The following is a 19,014-nucleotide window of genomic DNA, read 5'->3' as shown; positions in this document are numbered from 1 at the left end:
ATGGGTTCTTAGCTCAAGGGTGTGTAGATGAAATGCAAGGTGTGTAAGTATGTGTTCATGAAGTACTTCAAGTGTAAAATCTGTATGATTTGTGCAGTTAAAGTGCTAATTTTGCCTACGAGAAAGAAAAGTACTACAGAAGAATTATAAAGGATTGGCACATTGGCAGCCTTTGCTGATGACACAGTTGGCTAATTTGTAAAGCATTGGTCTATTAAGTTGCAGAGTGTGGTTGAACTTGGTTAGGAGACTTGGTGCCTGTTTCTGTGTCCTGCTGAAGAAAAGGACGGCTTGATACCACTGTCAAAGCCCAGTTTATTGAGAAAAGCATCCAGGAAAGAAGAAGTGTTGAGTCGAAAGTGGTTCTCCTCCAATTTCTCTCCACTTGCTCGAAACGAAGAGCCTCCATTATAGCACAGAACAGAGTGTTAAAGTCGGGGATGGAAGAGGATGAAAATGGGAAGTTTACTTATGGAGAGAACTGAGAAATGTCCTGTGTGCAGACGATTGAATACATTTAAATAATGCCTCTAGACTGCATGTGTTTATCTGTGCCTCAGTGGCCTAATGGATAAGGCACTGGCCTTCTAAGCCAGGGATTGTGGGTTCGAGTCCCATCTGAGGTGAAAACCAATATCCACTCTTACTTTTCTAGAAAAATTTATATATTTATTACATGCTTCCGCTCAGACGCTTATGAGGTATTAGGAACTTTGAAATGGTACCATTTTACTTCTGTACTCTTCAGGGTCATGTTGGTGTTCTGAAGCTACAAAGTAGATTTTTAAACACCTATCTTTGTCAGATGCAACTTTGACCCGGCAGAAGATATTCCTTTGGAAAAAATGATTTGAATTGGATTGGTGTAACTGTTGTTTCTAGAGGTGGTGACAGGCTTTCAGCTACTTGAATAGGGAAAGTCAGGATTCATGAAACATATACAACCTTTGAGCGTGTGTAAATTGGCATATCCAGAAAGGAGCAGTTTGTACTACTGTCAAAACAGTTTCTCTCCACTTCTGGAAATATCCAGAGCTACGTAAAGTATACAACTGAGCTTTAATCTCATGAAGAAAGAGGTTTAAATGCAAAAAAGAAAACAAAAGCTTATTGTACTGGTGACATTCTCATTATATCGATTCCAAAAGAGTGCTTTAATTGAAAGGAGCTGAAAAAACACAATGGGATGTAAACCTAAATAACTACCAATATCATATTTCCCATCCTTGCATACCACCTACATTATAAAAATAAGCACAGCAGGACATATGACCGCGTGGCCTAATGGATAAGGCGTCTGACTTCGGATCAGAAGATTGAGGGTTTGAGTCCTTTCGTGGTTGGTTTTTGCCAATGGTCACACAACTCAGCTTTCCATTCAGAATGGAAGCAGGCTCTTCCAATACTCTTATAGCCATCATGTTCTCATTCCTAATTATTCATGAAGTGGAGTACATACTGCACAGTCATTTAGATTGCATCTTCAGCCTAAAATCTTGTCCATGTTAGTGGCATTAAGAAGTGCTTCTATGTACACGCACTGAATATGTAATAGGGTTGCAGAATTTTGTCTTGACAGAATGGGTTCTTAGCTCAAGGGTGTGTAGATGAAATGCAAGGTGTGTAAGTATGTGTTCATGAAGTGCTTCAAGTGTAAAATCTGTATGATTTGTGCAGTTAAAGTGCTAATTTTGCCTACGAGAAAGAAAAGTACTACAGAAGAATTATAAAGGATTGGCACATTGGCTGCCTTTGCTGATGACACAGTTGGGTAATTTGTAAAGCATTGGTCTATTAAGTTGCAGAGTGTGGTTGAACTTGGTTAGGAGACTTGGTGCCTGTTTCTGTGTCCTGCTGAAGACAAGGACGGCTTGATACCACTGTCAAAGCCCAGTTTATTGAGAAAAGCATCCAGGAAAGAAGAAGTGTTGAGTCGAAAGTGGTTCTCCTCCAATTTCTCTCCACTTGCTCGAAATGCAGAGCCTCCATTATAGCACAGAACAGAGTGTTAAAGTCGGGGATGGAAGAGGATGAAAATGGGAAGTTTACTTATGGAGAGAACTGAGAAATGTCCTGTGTACAGACACCAGTGTTTGATGATTGAATACATTTAAATAATGCCTCTAGACTGCAGTGTTTATCTGTCCCTCAGTGGCCTAATGGATAAGGCACTGGCTTCTTAAGCCAGGGATTGTGGGTTTGAGTCCCATCTGAGATGAAAACCAATATCCACTCTTACTTTTCCAGAAAAAATTATATATTTATTACATGCTTCCGCTCAGAAGCTTATGAGGTATTAGGAACTTTGAAATGGTACCATTTTACTTCTGTACTCTTCAGGGTCATGTTGGTGTTCTGAAACTACAAAGTAGATTTTTAAACACCTATCTTTGTCAGATGCAACTTTGACCCGGCAGAAGATATTCCTTTGGAAAAAATGATTCGAATTGGATTGGTGTAACTGTTGTTTCTAGAGGTGGTGACAGGCTTTAAGCTACTTGAATAGGGCAAGTCAGGATTCATGAAACATATACAACCTTTGAGCGTGTGTAAATTGGCATATCCAGAAAGGAGCAGTTTGTACTACTGTCAAAACAGTTTCTCTCCACTTCTGGAAATATCCAGAGCTATGTAAAGCATACAACTGAGCTTTAATCTCATGAAAAAAGAGGTTTAAATGCAAAAAAGAAAACAAAAGCTTATCGTACTGGTGACATTCTCATTATATCGATTCCAAAAGAGTGCTTTAATTGAAAGGAGCTGAAAAAACACAATGGGATGTAAACCTAAATAACTATCAATATCATATTTCCCATCCTTGCATACCACCTACATTATAAAAATAAGCACAACAGGACATATGACCGCTTGGCCTAATGGAAAAGGCGTCTGACTTATGATCAGAAGATTGAGGGTTCGAGTCCCTTCGTAGTCGGTTTTTGCCAATGATCACACAACTCAGCTTTCCATTCAGAATGGAAGCAGGCTCTTCCAATACTCTTATAGCCATCATGTTCTCATTCCTAATTATTCATGAAGTGGAGTACATACTGCACAGTCATTTAGATTGCATCTTCAGCCTAAAATCTTGTCCATGTTAGTGGCATTAAGAAGTGCTTCTATGTACACGCACTGAATATGTAATAGGGTTGCAGAATTTTGACTTGACAGAATGGGTTTTTAGCTTAAGGGTGTGTAGATGAAATGCAAGGTGTGTAAGTATGTGTTCATGAAGTGCTTCAAGTGTAAAATCTGTATGCTTTGTGCAGTTAATGTGCTAATTTTGCCTACGAGAAAGAAAAGTACTACAGAAGAATTATAAAGGATTGGCACATTGGCTGCCTTTGCTGATGACACAGTTGGCTAATTTGTAAAGCATTGGTCTATTAAGTTGCAGAGTGTGGTTGAACTTGGTTAGGAGACTTGGTGCCTGTTTCTGTGTCCTGCTGAAGACAAGGATGGCTTGATACCACTGTCAAAGCCCAGTTTATTGAGAAAAGCATCCAGGAAAGAAGAAGTGTTGAGTCGAAAGTGGTTCTCCTCCAATTTCTCTCCACTTGCTCGAAATGAAGAGCCTCCATTATAGCACAGAACAGAGTGTTAAAGTCGGGGATGGAAGAGGATGAAAATGGGAAGTTTACTTATGGAGAGAACTGAGAAATGTCCTGTGTGCAGACGATTGAATACATTTAAATAATGCCTCTAGAATGCAAGTGTTTATCTGTTCCTCAGTGGCCTAATGGATAAGGCACTGGCCTCCTAAGCCAGGGACTGTGGGTTCGAGTCCCATCTGAGGTGAAAACTAATATCCACTCTTACTTTTCCAGAAAAATTTATATATTTATTACATGCTTCCGCTCAGAAGCTTATGAGGTATTAGGAACTTTGAAATGGTACCATTTTACTTCTGTACTCTTCAGGGTCATGTTGGTGTTCTGAAGCTACAAAGTAGATTTTTAAACACCTATCTTTGTCAGATGCAACTTTGATCAGGCAGAAGATATTCCTTTGGAAAAAATGATTTGAATTGGATTGGTGTAACTGTTGTTTCTAGAGGTGGTGACAGGCTTTCAGCTACTTGAATAGGGCAAGTCAGGATTCATGAAATATATACAACCTTTGAGAGTGTGTAAATTGGCATATCCAGAAAGGAGCAGTTTGTACTACTGTCAAAACAGTTTCTCTCCACTTCTGGAAATATCCAGAGCTATGTAAAGCATACAACTGAGCTTTAATCTCATGAAGAAAGAGGTTTAAATGCAAAAAAGAAAACAAAAGCTTATCGTACTGGTGACATTCTCATTATATCGATTCCAAAAGAGTGCTTTAATTGAAAGGAGCTGAAAAAACACAATGGGATGTAAACCTAAATAACTATCAATATCATATTTCGCATCCTTGCATACCACCTACATTATAAAAATAAGCACAGCAGGACATATGACTGCGTGGCCTAATGGATAAGGCGTCTGACTTCGGATCAGAAGATTGGGGGTTCGAGTCCCTTTGTGGTCGGTTTTTGCCAATGGTCACACAACTCAGCTTTCCATTCAGAATGGAAGCAGGCTCTTCCAATACTCTTATAGCCATCATGTTCTCATTCCTAATTATTCATGAAGTGGAGTACATACTGCACAGTCATTTAGATTGCATCTTCAGCCTAAAATCTTGTCCATGTTAGTGGCATTAAGAAGTGCTTCTATGTACACGCACTGAATATGTAATAGGTTGCAGAATTTTGACTTGACAGAATGGGTTTTTAGCTTAAGGGTGTGTAGATGAAATGCAAGGTGTGTAAGTATGTGTTCATGGAGTGCTTCAAGTGTAAAATCTGTATGATTTGTGCAGTTAAAGTGCTAATTTTGCCTACCAGAAAGAAAAGTACTACAGAAGAATTATAAAGGATTGGCACATTGGCTGCCTTTGCTTATGACACAGTTGGCTAATTTGTAATGCATTGGTCTATTAAGTTGCAGAGTGTGGTTGAACTTGGTTAGGAGACTTGGTGCCTGTTTCTGTGTCCTGCTGAAGACAAGGACGGCTTGATACCGCTGTCAAAGCCCAGTTTATTGAGAAAAGCATCCAGGAAAGAAGAAGTGTTGAGTCGAAAGTGGTTCTCCTCCAATTTCTCTCCACTTGCTCGAAATGCAGAGCCTCCATTATAGCACAGAACAGAGTGTTAAAGTCGGGGATGGAAGAGGATGAAAATGGGAAGTTTACTTATGGAGAGAACTGAGAAATGTCCTGTGTGCAGACACCAGTGTTTGACGATTGAATACATTTAAATAATGCCTCTAGACTGCAGTGTTTATGTGTCCCTCAGTGGCCTAATGGATAAGGCACTGGCCTCCTAAGCCAGGGATTGAGGTTTCGAGTCCCATCTGAGATGAAAACCAATATCCACTCTTACTTTTCCAGAAAAATGTATATATTTATTACATGCTTCCGCTCAGAAGCTTATGAGGTATTAGGAACTTTGAAATGGTACCATTTTACTTCTGTACTCTTCAGGGTCATGTTGGTGTTCTGAAACTACAAAGTAGATTTTTAAACACCTATCTTTGTCAGATGCAACTTTGACCCGGCAGAAGATATTCCTTTGGAAAAAATTATTTAAATTGGATTGGTGTAACTGTTGTTTCTAGAGGTGGTGACAGGCTTTCAGCTACTTGAATAGGGAAAGTCAGGATTCATGAAACATATACAACCTTTGAGCGTGTGTAAATTGGCATATCCAGAAAGGAGCAGATTGTACTACTGTCAAAACAGTTTCTCTCCACTTCTGGAAATATCCAGAGCTATGTAAAGCATACAACTGAGCTTTAATCTCATGAAGAAAGAGGTTTAAATGCAAAAAAGAAAACAAAAGCTTATAGTACTGGTGACATTCTCATTATATTGATTCCAAAAGAGTGCTTTAATTGAAAGGAGCTGAAAAAACACAATGGGATGTAAACCTAAATAACTATCAATATCATATTTCCCATCCTTGCATACCACCTACATTATAAAAATAAGCACAGCAGGACATATGAACGTGTGGCCTAATGGATAAGGCGTCTGACTTCGGATCAGAAGATTGAGGGTTCGAGTTCTTTCGTGGTCGGTTTTTGCCAATGGTCACACAACTCAGCTTTCCATTCAGAATGGAAGCAGGCTCTTCCAATACTCTTATAGCCATCATGTTCTCATTCCTAATTATTCATGAAGTGGAGTACATACTGCACAGTCATTTAGATTGCATCTTCAGCCTAAAATCTTGTCCATGTTAGTGGCATTAAGAAGTGCTTCTATGTACACGCACTGAATATGTAATAGGGTTGCAGAGTTTTGACTTGACAGAATGGGTTTTTAGCTCAAGGGTGTGTAGATGAAATGCAAGGTGTGTAAGTATGTATTCATGAAGTGCTTCAAGTGTAAAATCTGTATGATTTGTGCAGTTAAAGTGCTAATTTTGCCTACGAGAAAGATAAGTACTACAGAACAATTATAAAGGATTGGCACATTGGCAGCCTTTGCTGATGACACAGTTGGCTAATTTGTAAAGCATTGGTCTATTAAGTTGCAGAGTGTGGTTGAACTTGGTTAAGAGACTTGGTGCCTGTTTCTGTGTCCTGCTGAAGACAAGGACGGCTTGATACCACTGTCAAAGCCCAGTTTATTGAGAAAAGCATCCAGGAAAGAAGAAGTGTTGAGTCGAAGGTGGTTCTCCTCCAATTTCTCTCCACTTGCTCGAAATGAAGAGCCTCCATTATAGCACAGAACAGAGTGTTAAAGTCGGGGATGGAAGAGGATGAAAATGGGAAGTTTACTTATGGAGAGAACTGAGAAATGTCCTGTGTGCAGACGATTGAATACATTTAAATAATGCCTTTGGACTGCATATGTTTATCTGTGCCTCAGTGGCCTAATGGATAAGGCACTGGCCTCCTAAGCCAGGGATTGTGGGTTCAAGTCCCATCTGAGGTGAAAACCAATATCCACTTTTACTTTTCCAGAAAAATTTATATATTTATTACATGCTTCCGCTCAGAAGCTTATGAGGTATTAGGAACTTTGAAATGGTACCATTTTACTTCTGTACTCTTCAGGGTCATGTTGGTGTTCTGAAGCTACAAAGTAGATTTTTAAACACCGATCTTTGTCAGATGCAACTTTGACCCGGCAGAAGATATTCCTTTGGAAAAAATGATTTGAATTGGATTGGTGTAACTGTTGTTTCTAGAGGTGGTGACAGGCTTTCAGCTACTTGAATAGGGCAAGTCAGGATTCATGAAACATATACAACCTTTGAGCGTGTGTAAATTGGCATATCAAGAAAGGAGCAGTTTGTACTACTGTCAAAACAGTTTCTCTCCACTTCTGGAAATATCCAGAGCTATGTAAAGCATACAACTGAGCTTTAATCTCATGAAGAAAGAGGTTTAAATGCAAAAAAGAAAACAAAAGCTTATCGTACTGGTGACATTCTCATTATATCGATTCCAAAAGAGTGCTTTAATTGAAAGGAGCTGAAAAAACACAATGGGATGTAAACCTAAATAACTATCAATATCATATTTCCCATCCTTGCATACCACCTACATTATAAAAATAAGCACAACAGGACATATGACCGCGTCGCCTAATGGATAAGGCGTCTGACTTCGGATCAGAAGATTGAGGGTTTGAGTCCCTTCGTGGTCGGTTTTTGCCAATGGTCACACAACTCAGCTTTCCATTCAGAATGGAAGCAGGCTCTTCCAATACTCTTATAGCCATCATGTTCTCATTACTAATTATTCATGAAGTGGAGTACATACTGCACAGTCATTTAGATTGCATCTTCAGCCTAAAATCTTGTCCATGTTAGTGGCATTAAGAAGTGCTTCTATGTACACGCACTGAATATGTAATAGGGTTGCAGAATTTTGACTTGACAGAATGGGTTTTTAGCTTAAGGGTGTGTAGATGAAATGCAAGGTGTGTAAGTATGTGTTCATGGAGTGCTTCAAGTGTAAAATCTGTATGATTTGTGCAGTTAAAGTGCTAATTTTGCCTACGAGAAAGAAAAGTACTACAGAAGAATTATAAAGGATTGGCACATTGGCTGCCTTTGCTGATGACACAGTTGGCTAATTTGTAAAGCATTGGTCTATTAAGTTGCAGAGTGTGGTTGAACTTGGTTAGGAGACTTGGTGCCTGTTTCTGTGTCCTGCTGAAGACAAGGACGGCTTGATACCACTGTCAAAGCCCAGTTTATTGAGAAAAGCATCCAGGAAAGAAGAAGTGTTGAGTCGAAAGTGGTTCTCCTCCAATTTCTCTCCACTTGCTCGAAATGAAGAGCCTCCATTATAGCACAGAACAGAGTGTTAAAGTCGGGGATGGAAGAGGATGAAAATGGGAAGTTTACTTATGGAGAGAACTGAGAAATGTCCAGTGTGCAGACGATTGAATACATTTAAATAATGCCTCTAGACTGAATGTGTTTATCTGTGCCTCAGTGGCCTAATGGATAAGGCACTGGCCTCCTAAGCCAGGGATTGTGGGTTCGAATCCCATCTGAGGTGAAAACCAATATTCACTCTTACTTTTCCAGAAAAATTTATATATTTATTACATGCTTCCGCTCAGAAGCTTATGAGGTATTAGGAACTTTGAAATGGTACCATTTTACTTCTGTACTCTTCAGGGTCATGTTGGTGTTCTGAAGCTACAAAGTAGATTTTTAAACACCTATCTTTGTCAGATGCAACTTTGACCCGGCAGAAGATATTCCTTTGGAAAAAATGATTTGAATTGGATTGGTGTAACTGTTGTTTCTAGAGGTGGTGACAGGCTTTCAGCTACTTGAATAGGGCAAGTCAGGATTCATGAAACATATACAACCTTTGAGCGTGTGTAAATTGGCATATCCAGAAAGGAGCAGTTTGTACTACTGTCAAAACAGTTTCTCTCCACTTCTGGAAATATCCAGAACTATGTAAAGCATACAACTGAGCTTTAATCTCATGAAGAAAGAGGTTTAAATGCAAAAAAGAAAACAAAAGCTTATCGTACTGGTGACATTCTCAATATATCAATTCCAAAAGAGTGCTTTAATTGAAAGGAGCTGAAAAAACACAATGGGATGTAAACCTAAATAACTATCAATATCATATTTCCCATCCTTGCATACCACCTACATTATAAAAAAAAAGCACAGCAGGACATATGACCGCGTGGCCTAATGGATAAGGCGTCTGACTTCGGATCAGAAGATTGAGGGTTCAAGTCCCTTCGTGGTCGGTTTTTGCCAATGGTCACACAACTCAGCTTTCCATTCAGAATGGAAGCAGGCTCTTCCAATACTCTTATAGCCATCATGTTCTCATTCCTAATTATTCATGAAGTGGAGTACATACTGCACAGTCATTTAGATTGCATCTTCAGCCTAAAATCTTGTCCATGTTAGTGGCATTAAGAAGTGCTTCTATGTACACGCACTGAATATGTAATAGGGTTGCAGAATTTTGACTTGACAGAATGGGTTTTTAGCTTAAGGGTGTGTAGATGAAATGCAAGGTGTGTGTTCATGGAGTGCTTCAAGTGTAAAATCTGTATGATTTGTGCAGTTAAAGTGCTAATTTTGCCTACGAGAAAGAAAAGTACTACAGAAGAATTATAAAGGATTGGCACATTGGCTGCCTTTGCTGATGACACAGTTGGCTAATTTGTAAAGCATTGGTCTATTAAGTTGCAGAGTGTGGTTGAACTTGGTTAGGAGACTTGGTGCCTGTTTCTGTGTCCTGCTGAAGACAAGGACTGCTTGATACCACTGTCAAAGCCCAGTTTATTGAGAAAAGCATCCAGGAAAGAAGAAGTGTTGAGTCGAAAGTGGTTCTCCTCCAATTTCTCTCCACTTGCTCGAAATGCAGAGCCTCCATTATAGCAGGGAACAGAGTGTTAAAGTCGGGGATGGAAGAGGATGAAAATGGGAAGTTTACTTATGGAGAGAACTGAGAAATGTCCTGTGTGCAGACACCAGTGTTTGATGATTGAAAATATTTAAATAATGCCTCTAGACTGCAGTGTTTATGTGTCCCTCAGTGGCCTAATGGATCAGGCACTGGCCTCCTAAGCCAGGGATTGTGGGCTTGAGTCCCATCTGAGATGAAAACCAATATCCACTCTTACTTTTCCAGAAAAATTTATATATTTATTACATGCTTCCGCTCAGAAGCTTATGAGGTATTAGGAACTTTGAAATGGTACCATTTTACTTCTGTACTCTTCAGGGTCATGTTGGTGTTCTGAAACTACAAAGTAGATTTTTAAACACCTATCTTTGTCAGATGCAACTTTGACCCGGCAGAAGATATTCCTTTGGAAAAAATTATTTGAATTGGATTGGTGTAACTGTTGTTTCTAGAGGTGGTGACAGGCTTTCAGCTACTTGAATAGGGCAAGTCAGGATTCATGAAACATATACAACCTTTGAGCGTGTGTAAATTGGCATATCCAGAAAGGAGCAGATTGTACTACTGTCAAAACAGTTTCTCTCCACTTCTGGAAATATCCAGAGCTATGTAAAGCATACAACTGAGCTTTAATCTCATGAAGAAAGAGGTTTAAATGCAAAAAAGAAAACAAAAGCTTATAGTACTGGTGACATTCTCATTATATCGATTCCAAAAGAGTGCTTTAATTGAAAGGAGCTGAAAAAACACAATGGGATGTAAACCTAAATAACTATCAATATCATATTTCCCATCCTTGCATACCACCTACATTATAAAAATAAGCACAGCAGGACATATGACCGCGTGGCCTAATGGATAAGGCGTCTGACTTCGGATCAGAAGATTGCGGGTTCGAGTCCTTTCGTGGTCGGTTTTTGCCAATGGTCACACAACTCAGCTTTCCATTCAGAATGGAAGCAGGATCTTCCAATACTCTTATAGCCATCATGTTCTCATTCCTAATTATTCGTGAAGTGGAGTACATACTGCACTGTCATTTAGATTGCATCTTCAGCCTAAAATCTTGTCCATGTTAATGGCATTAAGAAGTGCTTCTATGTACACGCACTGAATATGTAATAGGGTTGCAGAATTTTGACTTGACAGAATGGGTTTTTAGTTTAAGGGTGTGTAGATGAAATGCAAGGTGTTTAAGTATGTGTTCATGGAGTGCTTCAAGTGTAAAATCTGTATGATTTGTGCAGTTAAAGTGCTAATTTTGCCTACGAGAAAGAAAAGTACTACAGAAGAATTATAAAGGATTGGCACATTGGCTGCCTTTGCTGATTACACAGTTGGCTAATTTGTAAAGCATTGGTCTATTAAGTTGCAGAGTGTGGTTGAACTTGGTTAGGAGACTTGGTGCCTGTTTCTGTGTCCTGCTGAAGACAAGGACGGCTTGATACCACTGTCAAAGCCCAGTTTATTGAGAAAAGCATCCAGGAAAGAAGAAGTGTTGAGTCGAAAGTGGTTCTCCTCCAATTTCTCTCCACTTGCTCGAAATGAAGAGCCTCCATTATAGCACAGAACAGAGTGTTAAAGTCGGGGATGGAAGAGGATGGAAATGGGAAGTTTACTTATGGAGAGAACTGAGAAAGGTCCTGTGTGCAGACGATTGAATACATTTAAATAATGCCTCTAGAATGCAAGTGTTTATCTGTGCCTCAGTGGCCTAATGGATAAGGCACTGGCCTCCTAAGCCAGGGATTGTGGGTTCGAGTCCCATCTGAGGTGAAAACCAATATCCACTCTTACTGTTCCAGAAAAATTGATATATTTATTACATGCTTCCGCTCAGAAGCTTATGAGGTATTAGGAACTTTGAAATGGTACCATTTTACTTCTGTACTCTTCAGGGTCATGTTGGTGTTCTGGAACTACAAAGTAGATTTTTAAACACCTATCTTTGTCAGATGCAAGTTTGACCCGGCAGAAGATATTTCTTTGGAAAAAATGATTTGAGTTGGATTGGTGTAACTGTTGTTTCTAGAGGTGGTGAGAGGCTTTCAGCTACTTGAATAGGGCAAGTCAGGATTCATGAAACGTATACAACCTTTGAGTGTGTGTAAATTGGCATATCCAGAAATGAGCAGTTTGTACTACTGTCAAAACAGTTTCTCTCCACGTCTGGAAATATCCAGAGCTATGTAAAGCATACAACTGAGCTTTAATCTCATGAAGAAAGAGGTTTAAATGCAAAAAAGAAAACAAAAGCTTATCGTACTGGTGACATTCTCAATATATCGATTCCGAAAGAGTGCTTTAATTGAAAGGAGCTGAAAAAACACAATGGGATGTAAACCTAAATAACTATCAATATCATATTTCCCATCCTTGCATACCACCTACATTATAAAAAAAAGCACAGCAGGACATATGACCGCGTGGCCTAATGGATAAGGCGTCTGATTTCGGATCAGAAGATTGAGGGTTCAAGTCCCTTCGTGGTCGGTTTTTGCCAATGGTCACACAACTCAGCTTTCCATTCAGAATGGAAGCAGGCTCTTCCAATACTCTTATAGCCATCATGTTCTCATTCCTAATTATTCATGAAGTGGAGTACATACTGCACAGTCATTTAGATTGCATCTTCAGCCTAAAATCTTGTCCATGTTAGTGGCATTAAGAAGTGCTTCTATGTACACGCACTGAATATGTAATAGGGTTGCAGAATTTTGACTTGACAGAATGGGTTTTTAGCTTAAGGGTGTGTAGATGAAATGCAAGGTGTGTGTTCATGGAGTGCTTCAAGTGTAAAATCTGTATGATTTGTGCAGTTAAAGTGCTAATTTTTCCTACGAGAAAGAAAAGTACTACAGAAGAATTATAAAGGATTGGCACATTGGCTGCCTTTGCTGATGACACAGTTGGCTAATTTGTAAAGCATTGGTCTATTAAGTTGCAGAGTGTGGTTGAACTTGGTTAGGAGACTTGGTGCCTGTTTCTGTGTCCTGCTGAAGACAAGGACTGCTTGATACCACTGTCAAAGCCCAGTTTATTGAGAAAAGCATCCAGGAAAGAAGAAGTGTTGAGTCGAAAGTGGTTCTCCTCCGATTTCTCTCCACTTGCTTAAAATGCAATACCTCCATTATAGCACAGAACAGAGTGTTAAAGTCGGGGATGGAAGAGGATGAAAATGGGAAGTTTACTTATGGAGAGAACTGAGAAATGTCCTGTGTGCAGACACCAGTGTTTGACGATTGAAAACATTTAAATAATGCCTCTAGACTGCAGTGTTTATGTGTCCCTCAGTGGCCTAATGGATAAGGCACTGGCCTCTTAAGCCAGGGATTGTGGGTTTGAGTCTCATCTGAGATTAAAACCAATATCCACTCTCACTTTCCAGAAAAATTTATATATTTATTACATGCTTCCGCTCAGAAGCTTATGAGGTATTAGGAGCTTTGAAATGGTACCATTTTACTTCTGTACTCTTCAGGGTCATGTTGGTGTTCTGAAGCTACAAAGTAGATTTTTAAACACCTATCTTTGTCAGATGCAACTTTGACCCGGCAGAAGATATTCCTTTGGAAAAAACTTATTTGAATTGGATTGGTGTAACTGTTGTTTCTAGAGGTGGTGACAGGCTTTCAGCTACTTGAATAGGGCAAGTCAGGATTCATGAAACATATACAACCTTTGAGCGTGTGTAAATTGGCATATCCAGAAAGGAGCAGTTTGTACTACTGTCAAAACAGTTTCTCTCCACTTCTGGAAATATCCAGAGCTATGTAAAGCATACAACTGAGCTTTAATCTCATGAAGAAAGATGTTTAAATGCAAAAAAGAAAACAAAAGCTTATCATACTGGTGACATTCTCATTATATCAATTCCAAAAGAGTGCTTTAATTGAAAGGAGCTGAAAAAACACAATGGGATGTAAACCTAAATAACTATCAATATCATATTTCCCATCCTTGCATACCACCTACATTATAAAAATAAGCACAGCAGGACATATGACCGCGTGGCCTAATGGATAAGGCGTCTGACTTCGGATCAGAAGATTGAGGGTTCGAGTCCCTTCGTGGTCGGTTTTTGCCAATGGTCACACAACTCAGCTTTCCATTCAGAATGGAAGCAGGCTCTTCCAATACTCTTATAGCCATCATGTTCTCATTCCTAATTATTCATGAATTGGAGTACATACTGCACAGTCATTTAGATTGCATCTTCAGCCTAAAATCTTGTCCATGTTAGTGGCATTAAGAAGTGCTTCTATGTATACGCACTGAATATGTAATAGGGTTGCAGAATTTTGACTTGACAGAATGGGTTTTTAGCTCAAGGGTGTGTAGATGAAATGCAAGGTGTGTAAGTATGTGTTCATGAAGTGCTTCAAGTGTAAAATATGTATGATTTGTGCAGTTAAAGTGCTAATTTTGCCTACGAGAAAGAAAAGTACTACAGAAGAATTATAAAGGATTGGCACATTGGCTGCCTTTGCTGATGACACAGTTGGCTAATTTGTAAAGCATTGGTCTATTAAATTGCAGAGTGTGGTTGAACTTGGTTAGGAGACTTGGTGCCTGTTTCTGTGTCCTGCTGAAGACAAGGACGGCTTGATACCACTGTCAAAGCCCAGTTTATTGAGAAAAGCATCCAGGAAAGAAGAAGTGTTGAGTCGAAAGTGGTTCTCCTCCAATTTCTCTCCACTTGCTCGAAATGCAGAGCCTCCATTATAGCACAGAACAGAGTGTTAAAGTCAGGGATGGAAGAGGATGAAAATGGGAAGTTTACTTATGGAGAGAACTGAGAAATATCCTGTGTGCAGACGATTGAATACATTTAAATAATGCCTCTAGAATGCAAGTGTTTATCTGTCCCTCAGTGGCCTAATGGATAAGGCACTGCCCTCCTAAGCCAGGGATTGTGGGTTCGAGTCCCATCTGAGATGAAAACCAATATCAACTCTTACTTTTCCAGAAAAATTTATATATTTATTACATGCTTCCGCTCAGAAGCTCATGAGGTATTAGGAACTTTGAAATGGTACCATTTTACTTCTGTACTCTTCAGGGTCATGTTGGTGTTCTGAAACTACAAAGTAGATTTTTAAACACCTATCTTTGTCAGATGCAACTTTGACCCGGCAGAAGATATTCCTTTGGAAAAAATTATTTGAATTGGATTGGTGTAACTGTTGTTTCTAGAGGTGGTGACAGGCTTTCAGCTACTTGAATAGGGCAAGTCAGGATTCATGAAACATATACAACCTTTGAGCGTGTGTAAATTGGCATATCCAGAAAGGAGCAGTTTGTACTACTGTCAAAACTGTTTCTCTCCACTTCTGGAAATATCCAGAGCTATGTAAAGCATACAACTGAGCTTTAATCTCATGAAGAAAGAGGTTTAAATGCAAAAAAGAAAACAAAAGCTTATCATACTGGTGACATTCTCATTATATCGATTCCAAAAGAGTGCTTTTAATTGAAAGGAGCTGAAAAAATACAATGGGATGTAAACCTAAATAACTATCAATATCATATTTCCCATCCTTGCATACCACCTACATTATAAAAATAAGCACTGCAGGACATATGACCGCGTGGCCAAATGGATAAGGCGTCTGACTTTGGATCAGAAGATTGAGGGTTCGAGTCCCTTCGTGGTTGGTTTTTGCCAATGGTCACACAACTCAGCTTTCCATTCAGAATGGAAGCATGCTCTTCCAATACTCTTATAGCCATCATGTTCTCATTCCTAATTATTCATGAAGTGGAGTACATACTGCACAGTCATTTAGATTGCATCTTCAGCCTAAAATCTTGTCCATGTTAGTGGCATTAAGAAGTGCTTCTATGTACACGCACTGAATATGTAATAGGGTTGCAGAATTTTGACTTGACAGAATGGGTTTTTAGCTTAAGGGTGTGTAGATGAAATGCAAGGTGTGTGTTCATGCAGTGCTTCAAATGTAAAATCTGTATGATTTGTGCAGTTAAAGTGCTAATTTTGCCTACGAGAAAGAAAAGTACTACAGAAGAATTATAAAGGATTGGCACATTGGCTGCCTTTGCTGATGACACAGTTGGCTAATTTGTAATGCATTGGTCTATTAAGTTGCAGAGTGTGGTTGAACTTGGTTAGGAGACTTGGTGCCTGTTTCTGTGTCCTGCTGAAGACAAGGACGGCTTGATACCACTGTCAAAGCCCAGTTTATTGAGAAAAGCATCCAGGAAAGAAGAAGTGTTGAGTCGAAAGTGGTTCTCCTCCAATTTCTCTCCACTTGCTCGAAATGCAGAGCCTCCATTATAGCACAGAACAGAGTGTTAAAGTCGGGGATGGAAGAGGATGAAAATGGGAAGTTTACTTATGGAGAGAACTGAGAAATGTCCTGTGTGCAGACACCAGTGTTTGACGATTGAATACATTTAAATAATGCCTCTAGACTGCAGTGTTTATCTGTCCCTCAGTGGCCTAATGGATAAGGCACTGGCCTCCTAAGCCAGGAATTGTGGGTTCGAGTTCCATCTGAGATGAAAACCAATAGCCACTCTTACTTTTCCAGAAAAATTTATATATTTATTACATGCTTCTGCTCAGAATCTTATGAGGTATTAGGAACTTTGAAATGGTACCATTTTACTTCTGTACTCTTCAGGGTCATGTTGGTGTTCTGAAACTACAAAGTAGATTTTTAAACACCTATCTTTGTCAGATGCAACTTTGACCCGGCAGAAGATATTCCTTTGGAAAAAACTTATTTGAATTGGATTGGTGTAACTGTTGTTTCTAGAGGTGGTGACAGGCTTTCAGCTACTTGAATAGGGCAAGTCAGGATTCATGAAACATATACAACCTTTGAGCGTGTCGTCTAAATTGGCATATCCAGAAAGGAGCAGTTTGTACTACTGTCAAAACAGTTTCTCTCCACTTCTGGAAATATCCAGAGCTATGTAAAGCATACAACTGAGCTTTAATCTCATGAAGAAAGAGGTTTAAATGCAAAAAAGAAAACAAAAGCTTATCATACTGGTGACATTCTCATTATATCAATTCCAAAAGAGTGCTTTAATTGAAAGGAGCTGAAAAAACACAATGGGATGTAAACCTAAATAACTATCAATATCATATTTCCCATCCTTGCATACCACCTACATTATAAAATTAAGCACAGCAGGACATATGACCGCGTTGCCTAATGGATAAGGCGTCTGACTTCAGATAAGAAGATTGAGGGTTCAAGTCCCTTCGTGGTCGGTTTTTGCCAATGGTCACACAACTCAGCTTTCCATTCAGAATGGAAGCAGGCTCTTCCAATACTCTTATAGCCATCATGTTCTCATTCCTAATTATTCATGAATTGGAGTACATACTGCACAGTCATTTAGATTGCATCTTCAGCCTAAAATCTTGTCCATGTTAGTGGCATTAAGAAGTGCTTCTATGTACACGCACTGAATATGTAATAGGGTTGCAGAATTTTGACTTGACAGAATGGGTTTTTAGCTCAAGGGTGTGTAGATGAAATGCAAGGTGTGTAAGCATGTGATCATGAAGTGCTTCAAGTGTAAAATCTGTATGATTTGTGCAGTTAAAGTGCTAATTTTGCCTACGAGAAAGAAAAGTACTACAGAAGAATTATAAAGGATTGGCACATTGGCTGCCTTTGCTGATGACACAGTTGGCTAATTTGTAAAGCATTGGTCTATTAAGTTGCAGAGTGTGGTTGAACTTGGTTAGGAGACTTGGTGCCTGTTTCTGTGTCCTGCTGAAGACAAGGACGGCTTGATACCACTGTCAAAGCCCAGTTTATTGAGAAAAGCATCCAGGAAAGAAGAAGTGTTGAGTCGAAAGTGGTTCTCCTCCAATTTCTCTCCACTTGCTCGAAATCAAGAGCCTCCATTATAGCACAGAACAGAGTGTTAAAGTCAGGGATGGAAGAGGATGAAAATGGGTAGTTTACTTATGGAGAGAACTGAGAAATATCCTGTGTGCAGACACCAGTGTTTGACGATTGAATACATTTAAATAATGCCTCTAGACTGCAGTGTTTATCTGTCCCTCAGTGGCCTAATGGATATGGCACTGGCCTCCTAAGCCAGGAATTGTGGGTTCGAGTCCCATCTGAGATGAAAACCAATATCCACTCATACTTTTCCAGAAAAATTTATATATTTATTACATGCTTCCGCTCAGAATCTTATGAGGTATTAGGAACTTTGAAATGGTACCATTTTACTTCTGTACTCTTCAGGGTCATGTTGGTGTTCTGAAACTACAAAGTAGATTTTTAAACACCTATCTTTGTCAGATGCAACTTTGACCCAGCAGAAGATATTCCTTTGGAAAAAATTATTTGAATTGGATTGGTGTAACTGTTGTTTCTAGAGGTGGTGACAGGCTTTCAGCTACTTGAATAGGGCAAGTCAGGATTCATGAAACATATACAACCTTTGAGCGTGTCGTCTAAATTGGCATATCCAGAAAGGAGCAGTTTGTACTACTGTCAAAACAGTTTCTCTCCACTTCTGTAAATATCCAGAGCTATGTAAAGCATACAACTGAGCTTTAATCTCATGAAGAAAGAGGTTTAAATGCAAAAAAGAAAACAAAAGCTTATCATACTGGTGACATTCTCATTATATCAATTCCAAAAGAGTGCTTTAATTGAAAGGAGCTGAAAAAACACAATGGGATGTAAACCTAAATAACTATCAATATCATATTTCCCATCCTTGCATACCACCTACATTATAAAAATAAGCACAGCAGGACATATGACCGCGTTGCCTAATGGATAAGGCGTCTGACTTCGGATCAGAAGATTGAGGGTTCAAGTCCCTTCGTGGTCGGTTTTTGCCAATGGTCACACAACTCAGCTTTCCATTCAGAATGGAAGCAGGCTCTTCCAATACTCTTATAGCCATCATGTTCTCATTCCTAATTATTCATGAATTGGAGTACATACTGCACAGTCATTTAGATTGCATCCTCAGCCTAAAATCTTGTCCATGTTAGTGGCATTAAGAAGTGCTTCTATGTACACGCACTGAATATGTAATAGGGTTGCAGAATTTTGACTTGACA

At 39.3% G+C, this 19,014-nt stretch overlaps 10 non-coding genes across 10 annotated transcripts; all 10 read left to right on the top strand.

Annotated features, from left to right (window-relative positions):
* Positions 1 to 553: 553 nt before the first annotated feature.
* On the top strand, positions 554 to 626 carry TRNAR-UCU (transfer RNA arginine (anticodon UCU)). Its single transcript has one exon. It is a non-coding gene; the product is annotated as a tRNA-Arg (tRNA).
* A 3,099-nt stretch (positions 627 to 3,725) lies between these two features.
* On the top strand, positions 3,726 to 3,800 carry TRNAR-CCU (transfer RNA arginine (anticodon CCU)). Its single transcript has one exon. It is a non-coding gene; the product is annotated as a tRNA-Arg (tRNA).
* Positions 3,801 to 4,442: 642 nt separating this feature from the next.
* TRNAR-UCG (transfer RNA arginine (anticodon UCG)) lies at positions 4,443 to 4,515 on the top strand. Its single transcript has one exon. It is a non-coding gene; the product is annotated as a tRNA-Arg (tRNA).
* Positions 4,516 to 6,896: 2,381 nt separating this feature from the next.
* Positions 6,897 to 6,969, top strand: TRNAR-CCU (transfer RNA arginine (anticodon CCU)). Its single transcript has one exon. It is a non-coding gene; the product is annotated as a tRNA-Arg (tRNA).
* Positions 6,970 to 8,476: 1,507 nt separating this feature from the next.
* TRNAR-CCU (transfer RNA arginine (anticodon CCU)) lies at positions 8,477 to 8,549 on the top strand. Its single transcript has one exon. It is a non-coding gene; the product is annotated as a tRNA-Arg (tRNA).
* A 645-nt stretch (positions 8,550 to 9,194) lies between these two features.
* On the top strand, positions 9,195 to 9,267 carry TRNAR-UCG (transfer RNA arginine (anticodon UCG)). The gene has a single exon. It is a non-coding gene; the product is annotated as a tRNA-Arg (tRNA).
* Positions 9,268 to 11,641: 2,374 nt separating this feature from the next.
* On the top strand, positions 11,642 to 11,714 carry TRNAR-CCU (transfer RNA arginine (anticodon CCU)). The gene has a single exon. It is a non-coding gene; the product is annotated as a tRNA-Arg (tRNA).
* Positions 11,715 to 12,358: 644 nt separating this feature from the next.
* TRNAR-UCG (transfer RNA arginine (anticodon UCG)) lies at positions 12,359 to 12,431 on the top strand. Its single transcript has one exon. It is a non-coding gene; the product is annotated as a tRNA-Arg (tRNA).
* A 1,511-nt stretch (positions 12,432 to 13,942) lies between these two features.
* TRNAR-UCG (transfer RNA arginine (anticodon UCG)) lies at positions 13,943 to 14,015 on the top strand. The gene has a single exon. It is a non-coding gene; the product is annotated as a tRNA-Arg (tRNA).
* Positions 14,016 to 18,706: 4,691 nt separating this feature from the next.
* Positions 18,707 to 18,779, top strand: TRNAR-UCG (transfer RNA arginine (anticodon UCG)). The gene has a single exon. It is a non-coding gene; the product is annotated as a tRNA-Arg (tRNA).
* Positions 18,780 to 19,014: the final 235 nt, after the last annotated feature.

Source organism: Lissotriton vulgaris, chromosome 5 (genome assembly GCF_964263255.1).
Source record: "Lissotriton vulgaris chromosome 5, aLisVul1.2, whole genome shotgun sequence".
Taxonomy (NCBI): Eukaryota; Metazoa; Chordata; class Amphibia; order Caudata; family Salamandridae; genus Lissotriton; species Lissotriton vulgaris.
Note: the sequence above shows the minus strand (reverse complement) of the source record. Positions and strands in the feature narration are given on the sequence as shown.